Source organism: Prionailurus bengalensis, chromosome B2 (genome assembly GCF_016509475.1).
Source record: "Prionailurus bengalensis isolate Pbe53 chromosome B2, Fcat_Pben_1.1_paternal_pri, whole genome shotgun sequence".
Lineage (NCBI taxonomy): Eukaryota > Metazoa > Chordata > Mammalia > Carnivora > Felidae > Prionailurus > Prionailurus bengalensis.
In genome coordinates, this window is record NC_057349.1 from 118502571 (window position 1) to 118520098 (window position 17528).

General features: G+C 38.8%; 1 protein-coding gene across 3 annotated transcripts in view; it reads left to right on the forward strand.

The window, feature by feature from the left end:
* AKAP7 (A-kinase anchoring protein 7) overlaps positions 1–17528 on the forward strand; it is a 149839-nt gene that overhangs the window by 57862 nt on the left and 74449 nt on the right. The window lies entirely within an intron of this gene.

Here is a 17528-nt window from a genome sequence, read left to right on the forward strand (position 1 = left end):
TCCGTTGAAGGGTGTTGAAGCGGGGCTGGGGCCCCATTTTACTGCTTTCTTTGCTTATGGTTGTTCACAGCCTGCTGCCCTCAAAGCTTCTTCCTCTGGCCTGCATGCCCTGGTGCTGCTCACTGGAACTGGGTTCTTCAAGGTGGGACAAGCTTTTTTACGCCCCTTTACGCATCTCTTTCAAGGGCTCCAGTAGACGACCTTGTGCGCTGAGCAGTTGTTGCCATTAGGGCTTGGACAGGTGTTCCACGGACTGGGCAAGAGGGTAACTGAGGAGCCCCCATCCTCCCATCACTTAAAAGTACTTTTTCCTGACACGAGCTGAGGGACCGGTCTCTTGACCTCCCACATCTTAGGGTGACTTTCTGCCTTCTCACAGGTTGGAGTAACTTTTGGTTTTCTTCAGGATTCATGAGCTTTTCTCCTGGATTCCTAAGGGCACCCTTCATTGTTTTTCCCATTTCAGCCTAGGGAGCGTCTTATGCACATTTAGACATCTGACCTGCTCTAACATACCAGAGTTCTGGAGATGGCCATGCAGATTAATATTCGTTCCTACTCTCCATGACCCTTTGCTGCAGTTAAGACTGATTTGCAGCTTTATAAATGAAGGTCATGTTTATTAGTAAGTAGATCTCTTTTCTAAATTTGGCACATATTGTATTTAACGTCTTTTCGCTCAGAAGGTCTTTTCAGTCTTTTAGAACCTCTGTTTGGGTGATTGACCATCCTGCGGTTGTGAGTTTTTTACAAGCTATTGTGAATACTTTCTCAAAAAGATGTTTTTTTTTTTTCTTTTGGTGACTATGCCCCACATTCAACAATAACTATATCAGGTACCATTCCTAAATATTTTAAGTAACAGATGTTGAAATTTGGACTAACAACCGTCAAAACTTGCAGACTGATGGTTTACTGTTTTTACTCATTATCTTTCTTGTTTTGCTTTCAAATGGATTGTCCTCTTGCCAGTGATTTCACACTTAATCACAGAATGACAAATCAGTGGTGAAGGTAATATCCATCATTTCAAAATGTTTCTTTGTCCTTACAGTTTTAGCTTTTACATGAGAGCACACAAGGACATTTATCAAAGGAGTGTTTCAGCTACTCTAGAATCTCAATTTCAGCGTTTGAGGCTAAATTTAAATGATTCCTTGGCAGTTAATTTCCCCAAATCTGCTCCCTTATTTTATAGAAAAGGGATATGAGACTAACAAATGTTAAGTGGCTGAATGAGATCCTGCCCTCCATTTGCAGAGCCCTGCATGGAATCCATCTTATCTCTTTCCCAGGCTCATATTCTCTGCCCCCACTGGCCCCATCCAGTTCATCCAAATTAATTTTTGTGTTTACGTGAGGAGCTCCCTGGTCCAAATCCTATTAAATCAGCAGATATTTACTGAGTGCCTAGTATGCGCCAGACATTGGTGCTGGGCTCAGAGTTATGATCAAAATAGAAACAGTCCCTGCCTGAATGGTATATAAAATCTAAATCGGATTGTATTTTGTCTAGATTAGAAAGCGTAATCTTTAGAAAATAAATTATTAAAAAATTTTTTTCTTACAGTTATTTATTTTTGAGAGACAGAGAGAGACAGAGCACAAGTAGGAGGGGCAGAGAGAGAAGGAGAGAGAGAAGGAGACAGAGAATCCAAAGCAGGATCCAGGCTCTGAGCTGTAGCACAGAGCCCGACGCAGGGCTTGAACTCACAAACCGTGAGATCGTGACCTGAGCCGAAGTCGGATGCCCAACCTGACTGAGACACCCAGGTGCCCCTAGAAAATAAATTATGACTTTACTGTCTTTCAGACAGCCAAATGAGATTTTTTTCTTTTCAATAATGGAATGACTCTGTTCCTGTGTACTACTATGATGCCCAGGGTTCCTGAATGCTTAAGAATGTATATTTTAAACTGTGGGATTCATATGTCAACATTGAAGCTTGAAGATATCCACCCTCTAGCTTCAGATCTGGAGTTGTACCTAAAGACCTTGCTTTTGATGGTCAGGCAGTACCACAGGTGATTCTAATCAGATGGTCTGCAGCGTGGTTTAGTCTGAGACCTGCAGGTTTAAATAAATATCCAGCATTTTTTTATGCAGCAAATCGTTTGTTCCACTGTAAAAGTTAAAGCCAGTATGAAAAGGTAGCGTGCATAAAAGTACACTTTTATTATGCTTTGTGGTTTGGAATACAGATTATTTGAAAATATGTGGTTCTTCAGTCTCTTTCTTCTTAATTTTTTTACATTTCCAAACATCTATTCTCCTTTCTCAGCACCAATTCTCTACCTGGTTTTTATTCTGCTTCACTCATTTACAAGGCAATGGACATTGATAAAATCAGTAATGGAAAGCATTGCTAGTGTTCAGTGTTATTTAGATTGATAAAGAATAAAAGGAGGAAGAGAGAGAGAGGTAGGAAATAATAGGTTTCAATCACTCAAGTGTTACGAAGTTTGTCTTATTTCAAGTACTTTCTTTTATTTTAAAAGTTATTTTAATTGTAAAAGCATTAGATTAATATTTGGTCACTGTAAACAGTCCAAACACATGCAAACCTATGGAGTGAAATATATAATTTTTCTTTCATCACTATCCCATCACCCCCTTTTCCCCAATTTCTCTGTAGGTTACCACTACTAGTGGTATATCCTCTTGACTTTTTCTCTATACACTGCAAATGCATAGATAGATAGGTGCAAATAACCTGCATATAGTTTCTTTAAAACAGAAATAAATATACATTATTTTGATTTATCATAATTTATTCTCCCCTTAATGAATAATTACATTAATGTCTGGGTGGGGTTTTTTTTGTTTTTTGTTTTTTTGTTTTTTAGCACAAACAGTGCTGCAGTGAGCATCCTTGTTCATTTTTCTTTGGGTAAATATGCCATTATTTCAAAGAACCAGTTTTTTGAAGTGGAATGTCAAGGTCAAAGGGCATTGTACATTTTAACTTTTCAAAAACACCACAAACAGTGGTCCTAATTTATACTTCCGACCATTTTGTATTAGAGGAACATTTGTTAGTGTATGCTTGAGGTAGAAGGACCATCAGGGATTTGAATGGTGGCTTGGTATGGCCCTTTGAGCTATACATTGAGCGATTCCTATAAAAAGTTAAAATATTTATATTCTTTAAGAGGTTCATGCTTCTGAAATTATCCTAAACAAATAATTTTTATTTAGATAAAATAGATACATAGCATTGTGTAGGTTTCAAGTGTACAACCTAATGATTTAGTATATGAATATATTACAAAATGATTACCATAATAAGGTTAGTTAACACATCCATCACTTCATATAGTTACCATTTTTGGTTGTTGTGAGAACTTTTACTACTCTCTTAGTAATTTCCAAATATATAATGTAGTATTTTTTAACAATATAGTTATTTTTAACTATTATCACCATGTTGTACATTATATCCGTAGGACTTATTTTATAACTAAGAAACAATTTAAAAGAAGAAATTCTTTATGTGTAAAGATGTTTACTGAACCACTATCTGTAATAGAGAAAAATTAGAAAAAGCTTCCATTACAGTGAGGGAATTTTTAAGTCAGTTATGATATATCAATGATTTAAGAAGCTATTAAAATAGATACTTATAAGGACTGTGTTAATAGCACAAAAAAGGTAAATAACATGTAGAATGTAAACTATGATTAAGGTTGTATAAAGTAGTTCCTTGGGTTTGCCTTCAACACAGCTTAATGTAACTTTGTATTTTGACGGTAAAATGTGGGTTCCTGCAATTGCTCTTTTAGCCCATAATTCTTCTAGTAGGTCAGTGAATACCTCTGATCTTAACGTCACCTGGAATATAGTAAATTTCCCTTGACACACACAGGATTTCTCTTGTGGTTGGTTGGGAGTTTGCTGAGGTTCTGAGGAAGAGTGGAGCCTTAGTGGGCTGATCATAGAAATGGTGATGGGCAAGTTAGATGTCTCATGACAATGAAGGGTAAGGCGAAGCCACCAGATGCAGAAAACTTGAAGGTTTTCCATCATCCTGAGGAGTGTTGTTTCTGGTATGGATAGGTGGCAAGTAGCGAAAGTATCTAGAAAAGAGCTAATAGTATCTCCCACCAAGATGCTGTTTTGAAGGTTGATGTACTCTTTATATTTCAGTGTGACCTGCTAGAAGGTCATCCGGAAGTCACTTTGTGCAGTGAGTAGATAACTGATATACTCCTAAGATACCGCTATTATTACTGTAGACATGGTAATTATTGGTAAAAAGGGGTGTTCTGGGTGGAGGGGTGCTCTGCATCATTATAGGCAGATTCTGAGGTAGTTAAGATTATCCATTCATTATTATCGACAGGAAGTATAACCAATTATTCTGTAATAGTACTTCAACTGGTATTTTTTTTCACCATATACTGAATCATTTTTACGATTTAAAAAGCTGTTAATCCATGCCAGTGTGTGTGTGTGTGTGTGTGTGTGTGTGTGTGTGTGTGTGTATAAAGATTTAAAGCTGAAGCCATAATTGGTCTGTTCATGAAGATAACATGTGTCACTGGTGTAAAAGATATGAACAGATCTCTGGTGCAGGGGATGAATGTTTACCACCACTGGAACAGTCATAGGATCTGCTATGAGGATTTCCCAGTGGTGTTTAGTGTTGGCTGCAGAAGTCCTAGGCTGTGGGGTGCCATCCTCTGATAGGCATCTATTTGTAGGTAATACCACTTAGTAGAATTAACCAAAAGTCCAGTGGGATAACCAGAAGTTCTGTAGATTGTGATCAGCATTTTGAAAATACAGAAACTCTTTTTCAAATTTCCTGGTTGGAACTTCCTCAGCTACAGCATGGCTTTCTGGTTCCCAAGCTCAGAAGTGAGTTCTCTTAATTTAGAATCTGAGAAACTTAAGATTTCCCTTGGCATTATATGTTTTTCTAACAGTAGGAGGCATTTAGTCAATGTGTTAGTTTTGCATATTCTTAGTTTCATGAAATTCTAGTCGGGTATATTGCATTAGAGACTATTGAAAATAGTTACTGTATATTTTAAATTTTTTTTTCAACGTTTATTTATTTTTGGGACAGAGAGAGACAGAGCATGAACGGGGGAGGGGCAGAGAGAGAGGGAGACACAGAATCGGAAACAGGCTCCAGGCTCCGAGCCATCAGCCCAGAGCCTGACGCGGGGCTCGAACTCACGGACTGCGAGATCGTGACCTGGCTGAAGTCGGACGCTCAACCGACTGCGCCACCCAGGCGCCCCGTTACTGTATATTTTAAAGGTAGTTTGATTATCATTGTGCTTTGAGAGTTGTAGTTTCTTTCATTAAATGAATGGAGCCTTAGAAAATCTTATTAAATTGCCATGTGTCTGAAATAGTAACTAAAATTCAAGTTCTCTGTGTAGTTTTCTTGGAATATATTTGTTTTATGTGGTTAGTCTGCAACTTTTTATATGCTTTTTATCCATGCTTTTAAGTCCATGCTTTTTATCTGCCTTCTTTTGGATATATTTTTCTCACTGCGGGACCTCGTACTTCTGTGATTTAACCATTGCAAAAACTGGCTGGTTAGAAATGTGTGCTAACACTTGGTGGCAGAAGAAGACCAGTTTCAAATCAAAAAGTATCTTAATGCAGATCTAGATTCCTTAAGAAATAAATGTGATCTTTTCATGGATAAATCCGTTGTTTTTAAGCATTAATTATTTTCTGGCCTTTTTAGATACTTTTCCTGGCCTATGACTCTTTCAAATTACTAAGGTAGCACTAAACCAACAAAGCTATAGTTTGTTAGTTGGCACTTCCTTGTAGCAACTTTTCACAGAGTTAGACAGTGAGAGAACTTTAGAAGGAAAGAAATGATCTCCTTTGAAATTGTTAGCTACAAATGCCACTTAGACTGGTTTGTTTTGAGTGCAGGATTTGATATGCGGAAAGCATGGGCAAAGAAGTGGTTATCGGACCATAAGATGATGAGGCCGGGTGGGGGAAGCAGGGAGGAGAATACAGGTGAGTCATCAGTAGAGATGGCAATGGGAAGTGGAAAAGAAGAGCGTATGGATGATGGTGGCACAATTAAGGGGGAAAACCCAGTCCCTGATTCAATATACAGGACCAGTTGTAGTACAGAATTTCTACGCTAGGTTGGCTGAATCCCAGCCTTCCTCTCCCAGGACCTTCTGTCGTTGTCTTTCCTCACCTACTGCCATTATTTACTCTTATGTATCTAGCAGGTAGCACATTTTCTCAGGATTTTGTTAAGTGGCTGGTATAATGTAGCTGCCACTGACTTTCCTGGTTCTGCACAATGATGTGCCTTTATAAACCATTTCAAAACTCAGGAGTGCTAGACTGTTCCTTCTCAAGGGAGTCTCTATAATAAATTTGGAACAGCACAAGTTTTCTTGTGTTACCTTTGTTGTTGAGCTCTGGACAAATCTTACAGTCTTTCTTGACCTTTGCTGACTCATAGAGTTACAATGCAACTCATTAGTCTTAATGGTTCTTGACTCCTGTGCTATTCTGAAATGTCTATATAGTAAGCATTTTGCCCAAAGAGGTGAATTTGGCTTCAAATAGAGATGTTTTTGTTTTGTTTTTTTAAAACCTCAGATAGATTTTCTTATATGCATGGAGGGAGGCTTTCTCCTACGCAGAAAGGAGAAAGGTCTTTAAGTGTAGGAAGGTGGTGGCAATTTAGATTTGGATCTCCCCATTTCTCCTCTTGGAACCATACAGAACAATAAAGATGATGGCAAAAATATCATGAACTGCATCTTCAGTGAAAGAGAAATCTGTAAAAAGCAACAGATGTGCAAATATGTCCAGAAGCAACTGGAACTAGCAAGGCTTTCATGAGAAGCTGCTTCAGGTGGGGGAGATGGTAGAGGGAGAGGCAGGCCTATGGCTGACGGATCTCAGAAATGATCAGCAAATGTTCACTCCCAGAAGGTGAGGGCTCTACTGTAAGAAAGCATAGAAGATGTGGAAGGGGGCCCAGAGGAGGTGACTCTCAGGAAGCGTCGCCTCCCAAAGGTGGGTGTTGGGGGGAGTCCCTCCAGCAGCAGCCAAGGAGCTCAGGGCTGGCAGCAGGGAGGCGGGCAGGCCCATCCTCACAATAGTCCATCCCTGTCTCAGAAGAGGAGGAAGCCCTGAGCATGGGAGCCTGCAAAACTGCCCTGCCACTCCCGTCACCTTGTCCCTGAAAGACTGCAAGACTGCAGGGATCAGCAAGCCTTTGTCATTCCAGATAAAAGCTTGTCTTAAAATGTCCATGGAATACTACGTGACAATGAGAAAGAAGGAAATATGGCCTTTTGTAGCCACATGGATGGAACTGGAGAGTGTTATGCTAAGTGAAATAAGTCATACAGAGAAAGACCATAGGTTTTCACTCTTATGTGGATCCTGAGAAACTTAACAGAAGACCATGGGGGAGGGGAAGGAAAAAAAAAGTTAGAGAGGGAGGGACCCAAACCTAAGAGACTCTTAAAAACTGAGAACAAACTGAGGGTTGATGCGGGGTCAGAGGGAGGGGAGGGTGGGTGATGGGTATTGAGGAGGGCACCTGTTGGCATGAGCACTGGGTGTCATATGGAAACCAATTTGACACCCAATTTAAATTTCATATTTAAAACAAAAATGTCCTTGGTACAAGGTAAAGCAGATTTCTTCAGTAACCGATTCCTGAATCTCCCGATGCCAAATGACTTAATTACTCGTGAGTTTTAGTTGGTTTTGAATTTCTTTGTACATCAGGTGCACTTAGACCTAAGGCTCATGTAGAATTCTTAGAATTTTCTTAATTAAAAATCAGTAAATAAACAAAACATAGCAACACACGTCTTTTTTTTTCATGGTTTTTTAAAACTAAAAATTCAGTGAAATCTACTGAGATGGAATTAGAATTTCTTCTGAGATATTCTAGGTGCCATTAGTCAATTGTGTCATCTAGAGTGTGTCCAAGAGCACTATTTATAGCAAATGACTTCATTTATGTTTCTGATGGCATTTTTCAACTTCATGCTGTTGTGTTGTCTCTTTCCATATATTGAAAAAAACCCCTAAATAAGTTTGCAATTATTTAACAACCGAAAATGTTGCCTACACAGGTAAACTGAATGTTCATTTGAAACTGTTTAGCACTTTATACATCTTTAAGGTTGAAACATATAGAGAATTACAGACAGAAAGCTGAATTATTTTAAGGAAGGATTCTAGGAATTGACTAATGTCAGAGTAATAAATGATATACCTGATTGATCCTAATTCTGTTAAAGATTTTGAAAACGTTGAGAACTCTAGAAGAAATGATACAGTCAACCTAGTTTTAAGTCTGTGCAAAGTGGAATGGAGATTTGAAGGAAGTATTTCCATGAACATTTCTTGAAATTGTTCTCTCAGAATATCCCCCAGGGTTTTGTGTGAGGCAACGATTCTGTCTTGAAGTCAATGTTAGAAGTGAGGGGTTAAATACAGTTAATCTGATTCCTTATTCCACCACTTCTTAGGATTTTTAAACTGGCAACATTTATTGTGAAGCTCAAGAGCTTACAGCAACAAACCGTTGTTTTCTGCTCAGAAACATGGGTCAGGTGTGGCTCTACTCCATGGCATCTTTACAGAGGACCTTGGCTGGGCAGCCTCCGTGTAGGACCTTGCTGGTCTTTTGGCAGAAGGAAACAGGAGACGCCAAATCATAGGCTGATTTTTATTAAAAATTTTTTTTTTAATGTTTATTCTTTAGAGAGAGAGAGACAGAGACAGAGACGGAGAGAGACAGAGCATGAGCAGGGGAGGGACAGAGTGAGAGAGGGGCACAGAATCCAAAGCAGGCTCCAGGCTCTGAGCTGTCAGCACAGAGCCTGATGCGGGGCTCGAACTCACGAGCCGTGAGATCATGACCTGAGCCAAAGTTGGATGAGCCACCCAGGCACCCCATAGGCCAATTTTTAAAGCTCAGAAGTGACGCACATCATTTCTGCTCGTATCTTATTGGCCAAAGCAAGTCACAAGATCCCTTCTGAGTTTAACAAAGCAGGATGTGTAATGTACATTCAGGAAAGGACACCACAAGGAGGGGCAGTGAATATCAGCATTGTTTCCCAAATGTACTTGACTAGCAAGTTTTTTTTTTTTTTTCCATTGGCCGTCTTGTGACACTTGTGTTTGGCAGAACATGGGTTTAGGAAATGTTGGGCTTGATAATTTAGGCCTAAATGATATTTTCGCTTCGAACATCCAGATTCAGTGGGCATTTTCTTGCATTTGTATTCATAGACAAAGTTCTGATTTAATTATAATTTAAGAAACAGAGTTTTAGAACTGGTATTAAAATATGCAATAATGAAGTATTCAAGGTAATTAGAATTGCATGGGTTTAGCTTCACTACATTAAAATATAAATGTTCTATCTCAACTATTACTGTTAGTGTTGGAAAAAAACCTTTTATTTTATTTAAAAATTTTTTTATACTATTTATTTTTAAATTTATATCTAAGTTAGCATATAGTGGAATAATGATTTCAGGAGTAGAATCCAGTGATTCATCCTCTACATATAACACCCAGTGTTCATCCCAAAAAGTGTCTTCCTTAATGCCCCTTGCCCATTTAGCCCATCCTCCCCACCACAACCCCTCCAGCAACCCTCAGTTTGTTCTCTATATTTAAAAGTCTCTTATTTTTGTCCTCCTCCCTGTTTTTATATTATTTTTGCTTCCCTTCCCCTATGTTCATCTGTTTTGTATCTTAAATTCCACATATGAATAAGTCATATGATATTTATCTTTCTCTGACTAATTTCACCTAGCATAATACAATGTAGTTCCATCCATGTTGTTGCAAATGGCAAGATTTCATTCTTTTTGATTGCTGAGTAATACTCCATTGTATATATATACCACACCTTCTTTATCCATTCATCTATTGATGGACACTTGGGTTCCTTCCATACTTTGGCTGTTGTTGATAGCACTGTTATAAACATTGGGGTGTATGTGCTCCTTTGAAACAGCACACCTGTATCGTTTGGATAAATACCTAGTAGTTCAATTGCTGGGTCATCGGGTAGTTCTGTTTTTAATTTTTTGAGGAACCTCTATACTGTTTTCCACAGTGGCTGCACCCATTTGCATTGCCACCAGCAGTGCAAAAGAGATTCTCTTCCTTCACATCCTTGCCAGCATCTGTTGTTCCCTTAGTTGCTGATTTTAGCTATTCTGACTGCTGTGACTGGTGGTATCTCATTGTGGTTTTGATTTATATTTCTTTGATAATGAATGATGTTGAGCATTTTTTCACGTGTCTGTTAGCCATCTGGATGTCTTCTTTGGAGAAATGTCCATTCATGTCTTTTGCCTATTTCTTCACTTGATTATTTGTTTTTTGGGTGTTGAGTTTGATAAGTTCTTTATAGATTTTGGATAGTCACCCTTTATCTGATATGTCATTTGCAAATATCTTCTCCCATTCCATTGATTGCCTTTTAGTTTTGCTGATTATTTCCTTCACCGTGCAGAAACTTTTTATCTTGATGAGATCCCAGTAGTTCATTTTTTGATTTGTTTCTCTTGCCTCTGAAGTCAATGTTGAATAAGGAGTTGCTATGGCTGAGGTCAAAGAGGGTTTTGCCTGTTTTCTCCTCTAGGATTTTGATGGCTTCCTGTCTTACATTTAGGTCTTTCACCCATTTTGAGTTTATTTTTGTGTATGGTGTAAGAAAGTGGTCCAGGTTCATTCTTCTGCATGTCGCTGTCCAGTTTTCCCAGCACCATTTGCTGAAGAGACTGTCTTTATTCCACTGAATATTCTTTCCTGCTTTGTCAAAGATTAGCTGGCCATATTTTTGTGGGTCCGTTTCTGGGTTCTCTATTGTGTTCCACTGATCTGTGTGTCTGTTTTGTGATCTGTGTGTTGTGTGTCTTGATGATTACAGCTTTATAATACATTTTGAAGTCCAGGATTCTGATGCTTCCAGCTTTGTTTTTCTTTTTCAGGATTGCTTTGGCGATTCGGGGTCTTTTGTGGTTCCATACAAATTTTAGGATTGTGTGTTCTAGCTCTGTGAAGAATGCTGGTGTTATTTTGATAGGGATTGCACTGAATATGTAGATTGCTTTGGGTAGTATTGACATTTTAACAATATTTGTTCTTCCAATCCGTGAGTATGGAATATTTTTCCATTTTTTGTGTCTTCTTCAGTTTCTTTCATAAACTTTCTATAGTTTTCACCATATAAATTTTTCACCTCTTTGGTTAGGTTCATTCCTACATATTTTATGGTTTTTGGTACAATTTTAAATGGATTGATTCCTTGATTTCCCTTTCTGCTACTTTATTATTGGTGTATAGGAATGCAACTGATTTCTGTGCATTGATTTTATATCCTGTGAATTTGCTGAATTCACGGATCAGTTCTAGGAGTTTTTTGGTAGAATATTCTGGGTTTTCCATATAGAGTATCATGTCATCTGCAAAGAGTGAAAGTTTGACTTCTCCTTACCGATTTGGATGCCTTTTATTTCTTTGTATTATCTGATGGCTGAGGCTAAGACTTCAATACTAAGTTGAATAACAGTGGTGAGAGTGGACATCACTGTCATGTTCCTGATCGTAGGGCAAAAGCTCAGTTTTTCCTCATTAAGGATTATATTAGTGGTGGGTCTTTTGTATATGGCTTTTATGATCTTAAGGTATGATGCTTCCATTCCTACTTTCTTGAGGGTATTTATCAAGAAAGGATGCTGTATTTTATCAAATGCTTTCTCTGCATCTATTGAGAGGATCATATGGTTCTTGTTCTTTCTTTTATTAATGTGGTGTACCACATTGATTTGCAGATACTGAGCCAGCCCTGCATCCCAGGTATAAATCCCACTTGATTGTGGTGAATAATTCTTTTAATGTATTGTTGAATCTGTTTGGTTAGTATTTTGTTGAGAATTTTTGTATCTATGTTCATCAGCGAAATTGGTCTATAGTTCTTATTTTTTGTGGGGTCTTTGTCTGGTTTTGGAATCAAGGTAATGCTGGCCTCATAGAATGAGTTTGGAAGTTTTCATTCCACTTGTATTTTTTGAAACAGCTTCAAAAGAATAGGTGTTAACTCTTCTTTAAATGTTTGGTAGAATTACCCTAGAAAGCCATTTGGCCCTGGACTCTTGTTTTTTGAGAGATTTTTGGTTACTAATTCAATTTCTTTACTGGTTATGGGCCTATTCAAATTTTCTATTTCTTCTTATTTCAATTTTGGTAGTTTGTATGTTTCTAGGAATTTGTCCATTTCTTCCAGATTGCCCAATTTATTGGCATATAATTGCTTATAAATTTCTGCAGTATTGGTTGTGATCTCTCCTCTCTATTTGGGTCCTTTCCTTTTCCTTCTTGATCAAACTGGCTATGGGTTTATCAATTTTGTCATTTATTTCAAAGAACCAGCTCCTGGTTTCATGTATCTGTTCTACTGTTTGTTTGATTTCAATAGCATTGATTTCTGCTCTAATTTTTTTTTATTTCTTATCTTCTGCTGGTTTGGGGTTTTATTTGCTGTTCTTTTTCCAGCTCTTTAAGGTGTAAGGTTAGGTTGTATATCTGAGACCTTTCTTCCTTCTTTGGAAGGCCTGGATTGCTATAGACTTCCTTCTTATGACCGCCTTTACTGCATCCCAGAGGTTTTGGGATGTGGTATTATCATTTTCATTGGCTTCCATGTATTTTTTAACTGCCTCTTTAATTTCTTGGCTAACCCATTCATTCTTTAGTAGGATGTTATTTAATCTCCAAGTATTTGTTGTCTTTCCAACTTTTTTTCTTGTGGTTGATTTCGAGACCATAGGGCTGTGGTCTGAAAATATGCACAGTGTGATCTTGATCTTTTTGTACTTGTTGAGGGCTGATTTGTGTCCTAGTATGTGGTTTATTCTGGAGAATGTTCCATGTGCACTGGAGAAGAATGTGTATTCTGCTGCGTTAGGATGAAATGTTCCGAATATATCTGTTAAGTCCATCGGGTCCAGTGTGTCATTCAAAGCCATTGTTTCCTTTTTGATTTTCTGCCTAGATGATCTGTCCATTGCTATAAGTGGGGTGTTGAAGTCCCCTGCTATTATGGTATTATTATTAATGAGTTTATTTATGTTTTTAATAGATTTATATATGTGGCTTCTCTCATGTTGGGGGCACAAATGTTTATAATTGTTAGCTATTTGGTGGATAGATCCCTTAATTATGATATAATACCCTTCTTCATCTCTTGTTGCAGTCTTTATTTTAAAATCTAGATTGTCCGATATAAGAATGGCTACTCCAGCTTTCTTTTGGTGACCATTAGCATGATAGATGATTCTCTATCCCCTTACTTTCAACCTGTCTTTAGGTCTAAATGGGGCTTTTGTAAACAGCATATAAGATCTTGTTTTCTTATCCATTCTGTTACTCCCTGTATTTTTATCGGAGCATTTAGTCCATTGACATTTAGAATGAGTACTGAAAGATATGAACTTATTGTATTCTGTTGCTTGTAGAATTGGATTTTCTGGTAGTGTTCTCTGGTCCTTTCTAGTCTTTGTTGCTTTTGGTCTTTTTTGTTTTGTTTCATCTTTTCTCCCCACAGAGAGTGCCCCCCCCCCCCCCCCCTTAAACTTTCTTGCAGGGCTAGTTTGGTTGTCATGAACTCCTTTAGTTTTTGTTTGGGAAACTCTTTATCTCTCCTTCTGTTTTGAATGACAACCTTGCTGGTTGGCTGCATATTTTTCTGATTCAGCATGTTGAATATATCCTGCTGATCCTTCTGGCTTGCCACATTTCTGTGGATAGATCTGCTGCAAAATTTATCTGTCTTCCCTTACAGGTTAAGGACTTTTTTCCCCTTGCTCCTTTCGTAATTCTTGTCAGTGTATTTTGTGAATTTGACTATGATATGCCTTGTTGATGGTCAGTTTTTGTTGAACCTAATGGGAATACTCTGTGCTTCTTGGATTTTGGTGTCTGCGCCTTTCCCCAGGTTAGAAAAGTTTTCTGATCTGATTTGCTTACATAAACCTTCTGTCCCTTTTTCTCTGTCTTCATCTTTTGGGACTCTTATGATTCGGATATTATTCTTTTTTAATGGATCACTGAGTGCTCTAATTCTTATATTGTGCCTTAGTTTCCCTCATTTTTTCTGCTTCATAACTCTCCATAATTTTGCCTTCTGTATTGCTGATTCACTGCTCTGTTTTGTGCATCCTTGCCGCTGTGGCATCCATTTGAGATTGCATCTCAGTATAGCATTTTTAATTCATCCTGACTAGATTTTACTTCTTTTATCTCCACAGAAAGAGAGTTTATGCTTTTTCCAACCCCAGCTAGTATTCTTATTATCATGATTCTAAATTCTAGTTCAGAAATCTTGCTTATATCTGTGTTGATTAAGTCCCTGTCATTTTTTCCTGCTCTTTCTTTTGGGGTGAATTCCTTCATTTCATCATTTTGGAGGAAGAAAAAGAATTAATAAAATTAAAAACAACACAAGCAATCAAATAAAGGAATCTAGATCCTTGGTGTTTTTGGTCTGATTGTTGAGAGAAGCTTGTAGAATAGAGAAAAAAGGGAAAGAAAAGAAAAGAAAAAAAATAAGAAAACATTTAAAAATTTAAGAAATGTATATAATAAAATAGAATAAAATGAAATGAAGAAAGTAAAATAGAATTAAAAATTACAATAAAAAATGTAGTAAAAAAATTAAAAAATTATAAAAACAGAAAATAAAAACAACTTTTTCCTCTTTTTGTATCCAAGAATAAGAAAAGAAAAAGAAAGGGGCCCCTGGGTGGCTAAGTCACTTAAACCTCTGACTTTGGCTATCTCGTGGTTTGTGAGTTTGAGCCCTGTGTAGGGCTCTGTGCTGACAGCTCAGAACCTGGAGCCTGCTTTGGATTCTGTGCCTCCCTCTCTTTCTGTTCCTCCTCTGTTCCCTCTCTTTCCCTCTCTCTCTCAAAAATAAACATTAAAAAAAAATTTTAAAAAGAAAAAAAATGGATAGACCAGTGAACAGAATGAAACCCGAATGAATTACATCCAGTTTCCCCTAGAAGTCAAACTATGAAGCACTTTATAGTCTGTAAACCAAGCAGGAGTGTTGTTCCTCTAGGGCTTGGTTGGCCCAGTTGGATGAGGTTTGGTGTAATTGTTCCATTCTCCACTAGGTGGCGCTGCTTAGCTTACTGGTGTAGATCAGTGTGGCATGTGTGTGAAGGGATAAGTGGAAATGGCATCACCCAGCCTCCCAGTCTCTAGCACCAGAACTCTGTGCTCTCACCGACCGGCAATCAAACACCCCTCCTTTGTCTCTGGCTTCCTTCCACTCCCCACTTCTGCACTATCTGTGTCTAAGCCGTCAGCCTGCCAGGTGGCACCTCCCTCTGAATTTTATTCCAGATGGGGCTGCATTTCCAAACCCCTCACTTCTGAGGGCCCTGTGGCTTGGACCCACTCAGACCTTCTGGTGGGGAGGGGGGTGGGTCTCACCCAGTAATGGCCAGGTGCTGGATTGTCCCCAGGAACATTTGTCCAATCACACTGCCAAGGCTCAAAGACTGTTACCGACTGCTGGCTTGCCCCAGAATAAGTTCATGCGATTGGGTGGCAGTTCAGGGATTATGGTAAATCACAACACACAACTGGCTCCTAGGTATCACCGCACCCTGGCATCTTCATTCCAATACCAGCAATCATGTTCTCTGGGGTCCGCTGGGACCTTTGCCTGTGGGGAGGCTGTAGGGCCTCTACCAAATGCCCTCATAGCAGGGGAACTCCATGAGGCCCATGGACCCCTTGAATCTCACTGCCTGCTCCTGGGGATTCATCCTTCCTGCCAGAGCACTGTCAGGTATTGAGCTGCGAAATTTCCGACTCTGGTCTCCCCTGTTTATAGAGTCCTAATGGTATTGAAACCCTCTCCTTTCTCCCTTTCTTGATCAGTCGCTTGTGGATGTTTCTACTCTTTCTCTTTCCAGCTGCTTTTGGGGGAAGTCCTTTTCTTATATTCTCCCCCCTTTCTCTGTCATCTCTCCTAAAAACAGCTCCCTGTCCCTCTGTGGCTTCTCTCTCTCAGTTCACCTCTCTGTGCCACATACCTACTGAGTTCTGTGGCACGAATCATGCAGATTGTTGTGTTAATCCTCAGATCAATTTTCTAGGTGTGCAAAATGGTTTGGTGCTGATCTAGCTGCATTTCAGGGATGAGAGATGCAGAGAACTTCCATGATGCTCTGCCATCTTGGCCCCAGAAATTTCTTTTTAAACAAGTCTTTTTTAGACATTTTGAAACCTCTATTAATTTCATTATCCTAGTTAAGGACAGAATGGAGCATAATGATCTTGTATGAAACTGGCAAACCCCACAGTGGATTGATTATAGTGGATAGCAAAACAGAACGTATGATCCAGGAAACCTTAACTTTATTTGAAAATAGTGTTGGTACAGAATTTAGTTTGTTTAGTTATAGGAGCTAATTCCTTACCCACTTGACTAGTCATATAAAAGCAAACTGGCTAGTATTATTTGTATGGTAATAAGATTTTCTCTACTACTAGAGCGTGGTCATCTACCTGTGTTAATTAGAATTAACTGCATAGGGGCGCCTGGGTGGCTCAGTCGGTTGAGTGTCTGACTTTGGCTCGTGTCATGATCTCGCGGTCTGTGGGTTCAAGCCCCGCGTCGGGCTCTGTGCTGACAGCTCAGAGCCTGGAGCCTGCTTCAGACATGTGTCTCCCTCTCTCTCTCTGCCCCTCCCCTGCTCATGCTCTCTCTCTCTCAAAAATAGACATTAAAAAATTAAAAAAAAAATAATTAACTACATAATAAAAGAAGGTAAAGCTCTAATTTTTCTAGGGAGCCCCATTTAGATTTGAGGGGAAACTAAGGTTGCAATCCAGAACTGTAACTATTTTCTATTGGAATTATACTTCTATTCCTAAATATGAACTGATTATTTTTGGCCATTCATTAGAATATTATTCTTTCAAGGAAAGGTAAGTTAAAAACAGAGCAGTACTAGTATGAATTACTAAATTGCTCAGTTGACTCTCTATTGGTTACTCCAATAAGTTAAAGAATAAACTTTTTTTGGGGCGCCTGGGTGGCGCAGTCGGTTAAGCGTCCGACTTCAGCCAGGTCACGATCTCGCGGTCCGTGAGTTCGAGCCCCGCATCAGGCTCTGGGCTGACGGCTCAGAGCCTGGAGCCTGTTTCCGATTCTGTGTCTCCCTCTCTCTCTGCCCCTCCCCCATTCATGCTCTGTCTCTCTCTGTCCCAAAAATAAATAAACGTTGAAAAAAAAAAATAAGAATAAACTTTTTTTATTACTGGCCTCTTTGCCAGGGACAGACCTCATATTATATGTAGTTGAAGACCTAACAAAACTTGCTCGTATCACCTATGGGACTAGCCACCTAGCTACAGGAACTCCAGCTTAGTTTCTGCAGTAAGTGTTCTTTCTCTAAAACCTACCTGGTGGCAACATTTTTAATTGTTGCCAGAATTTGTGATACCATTTTGG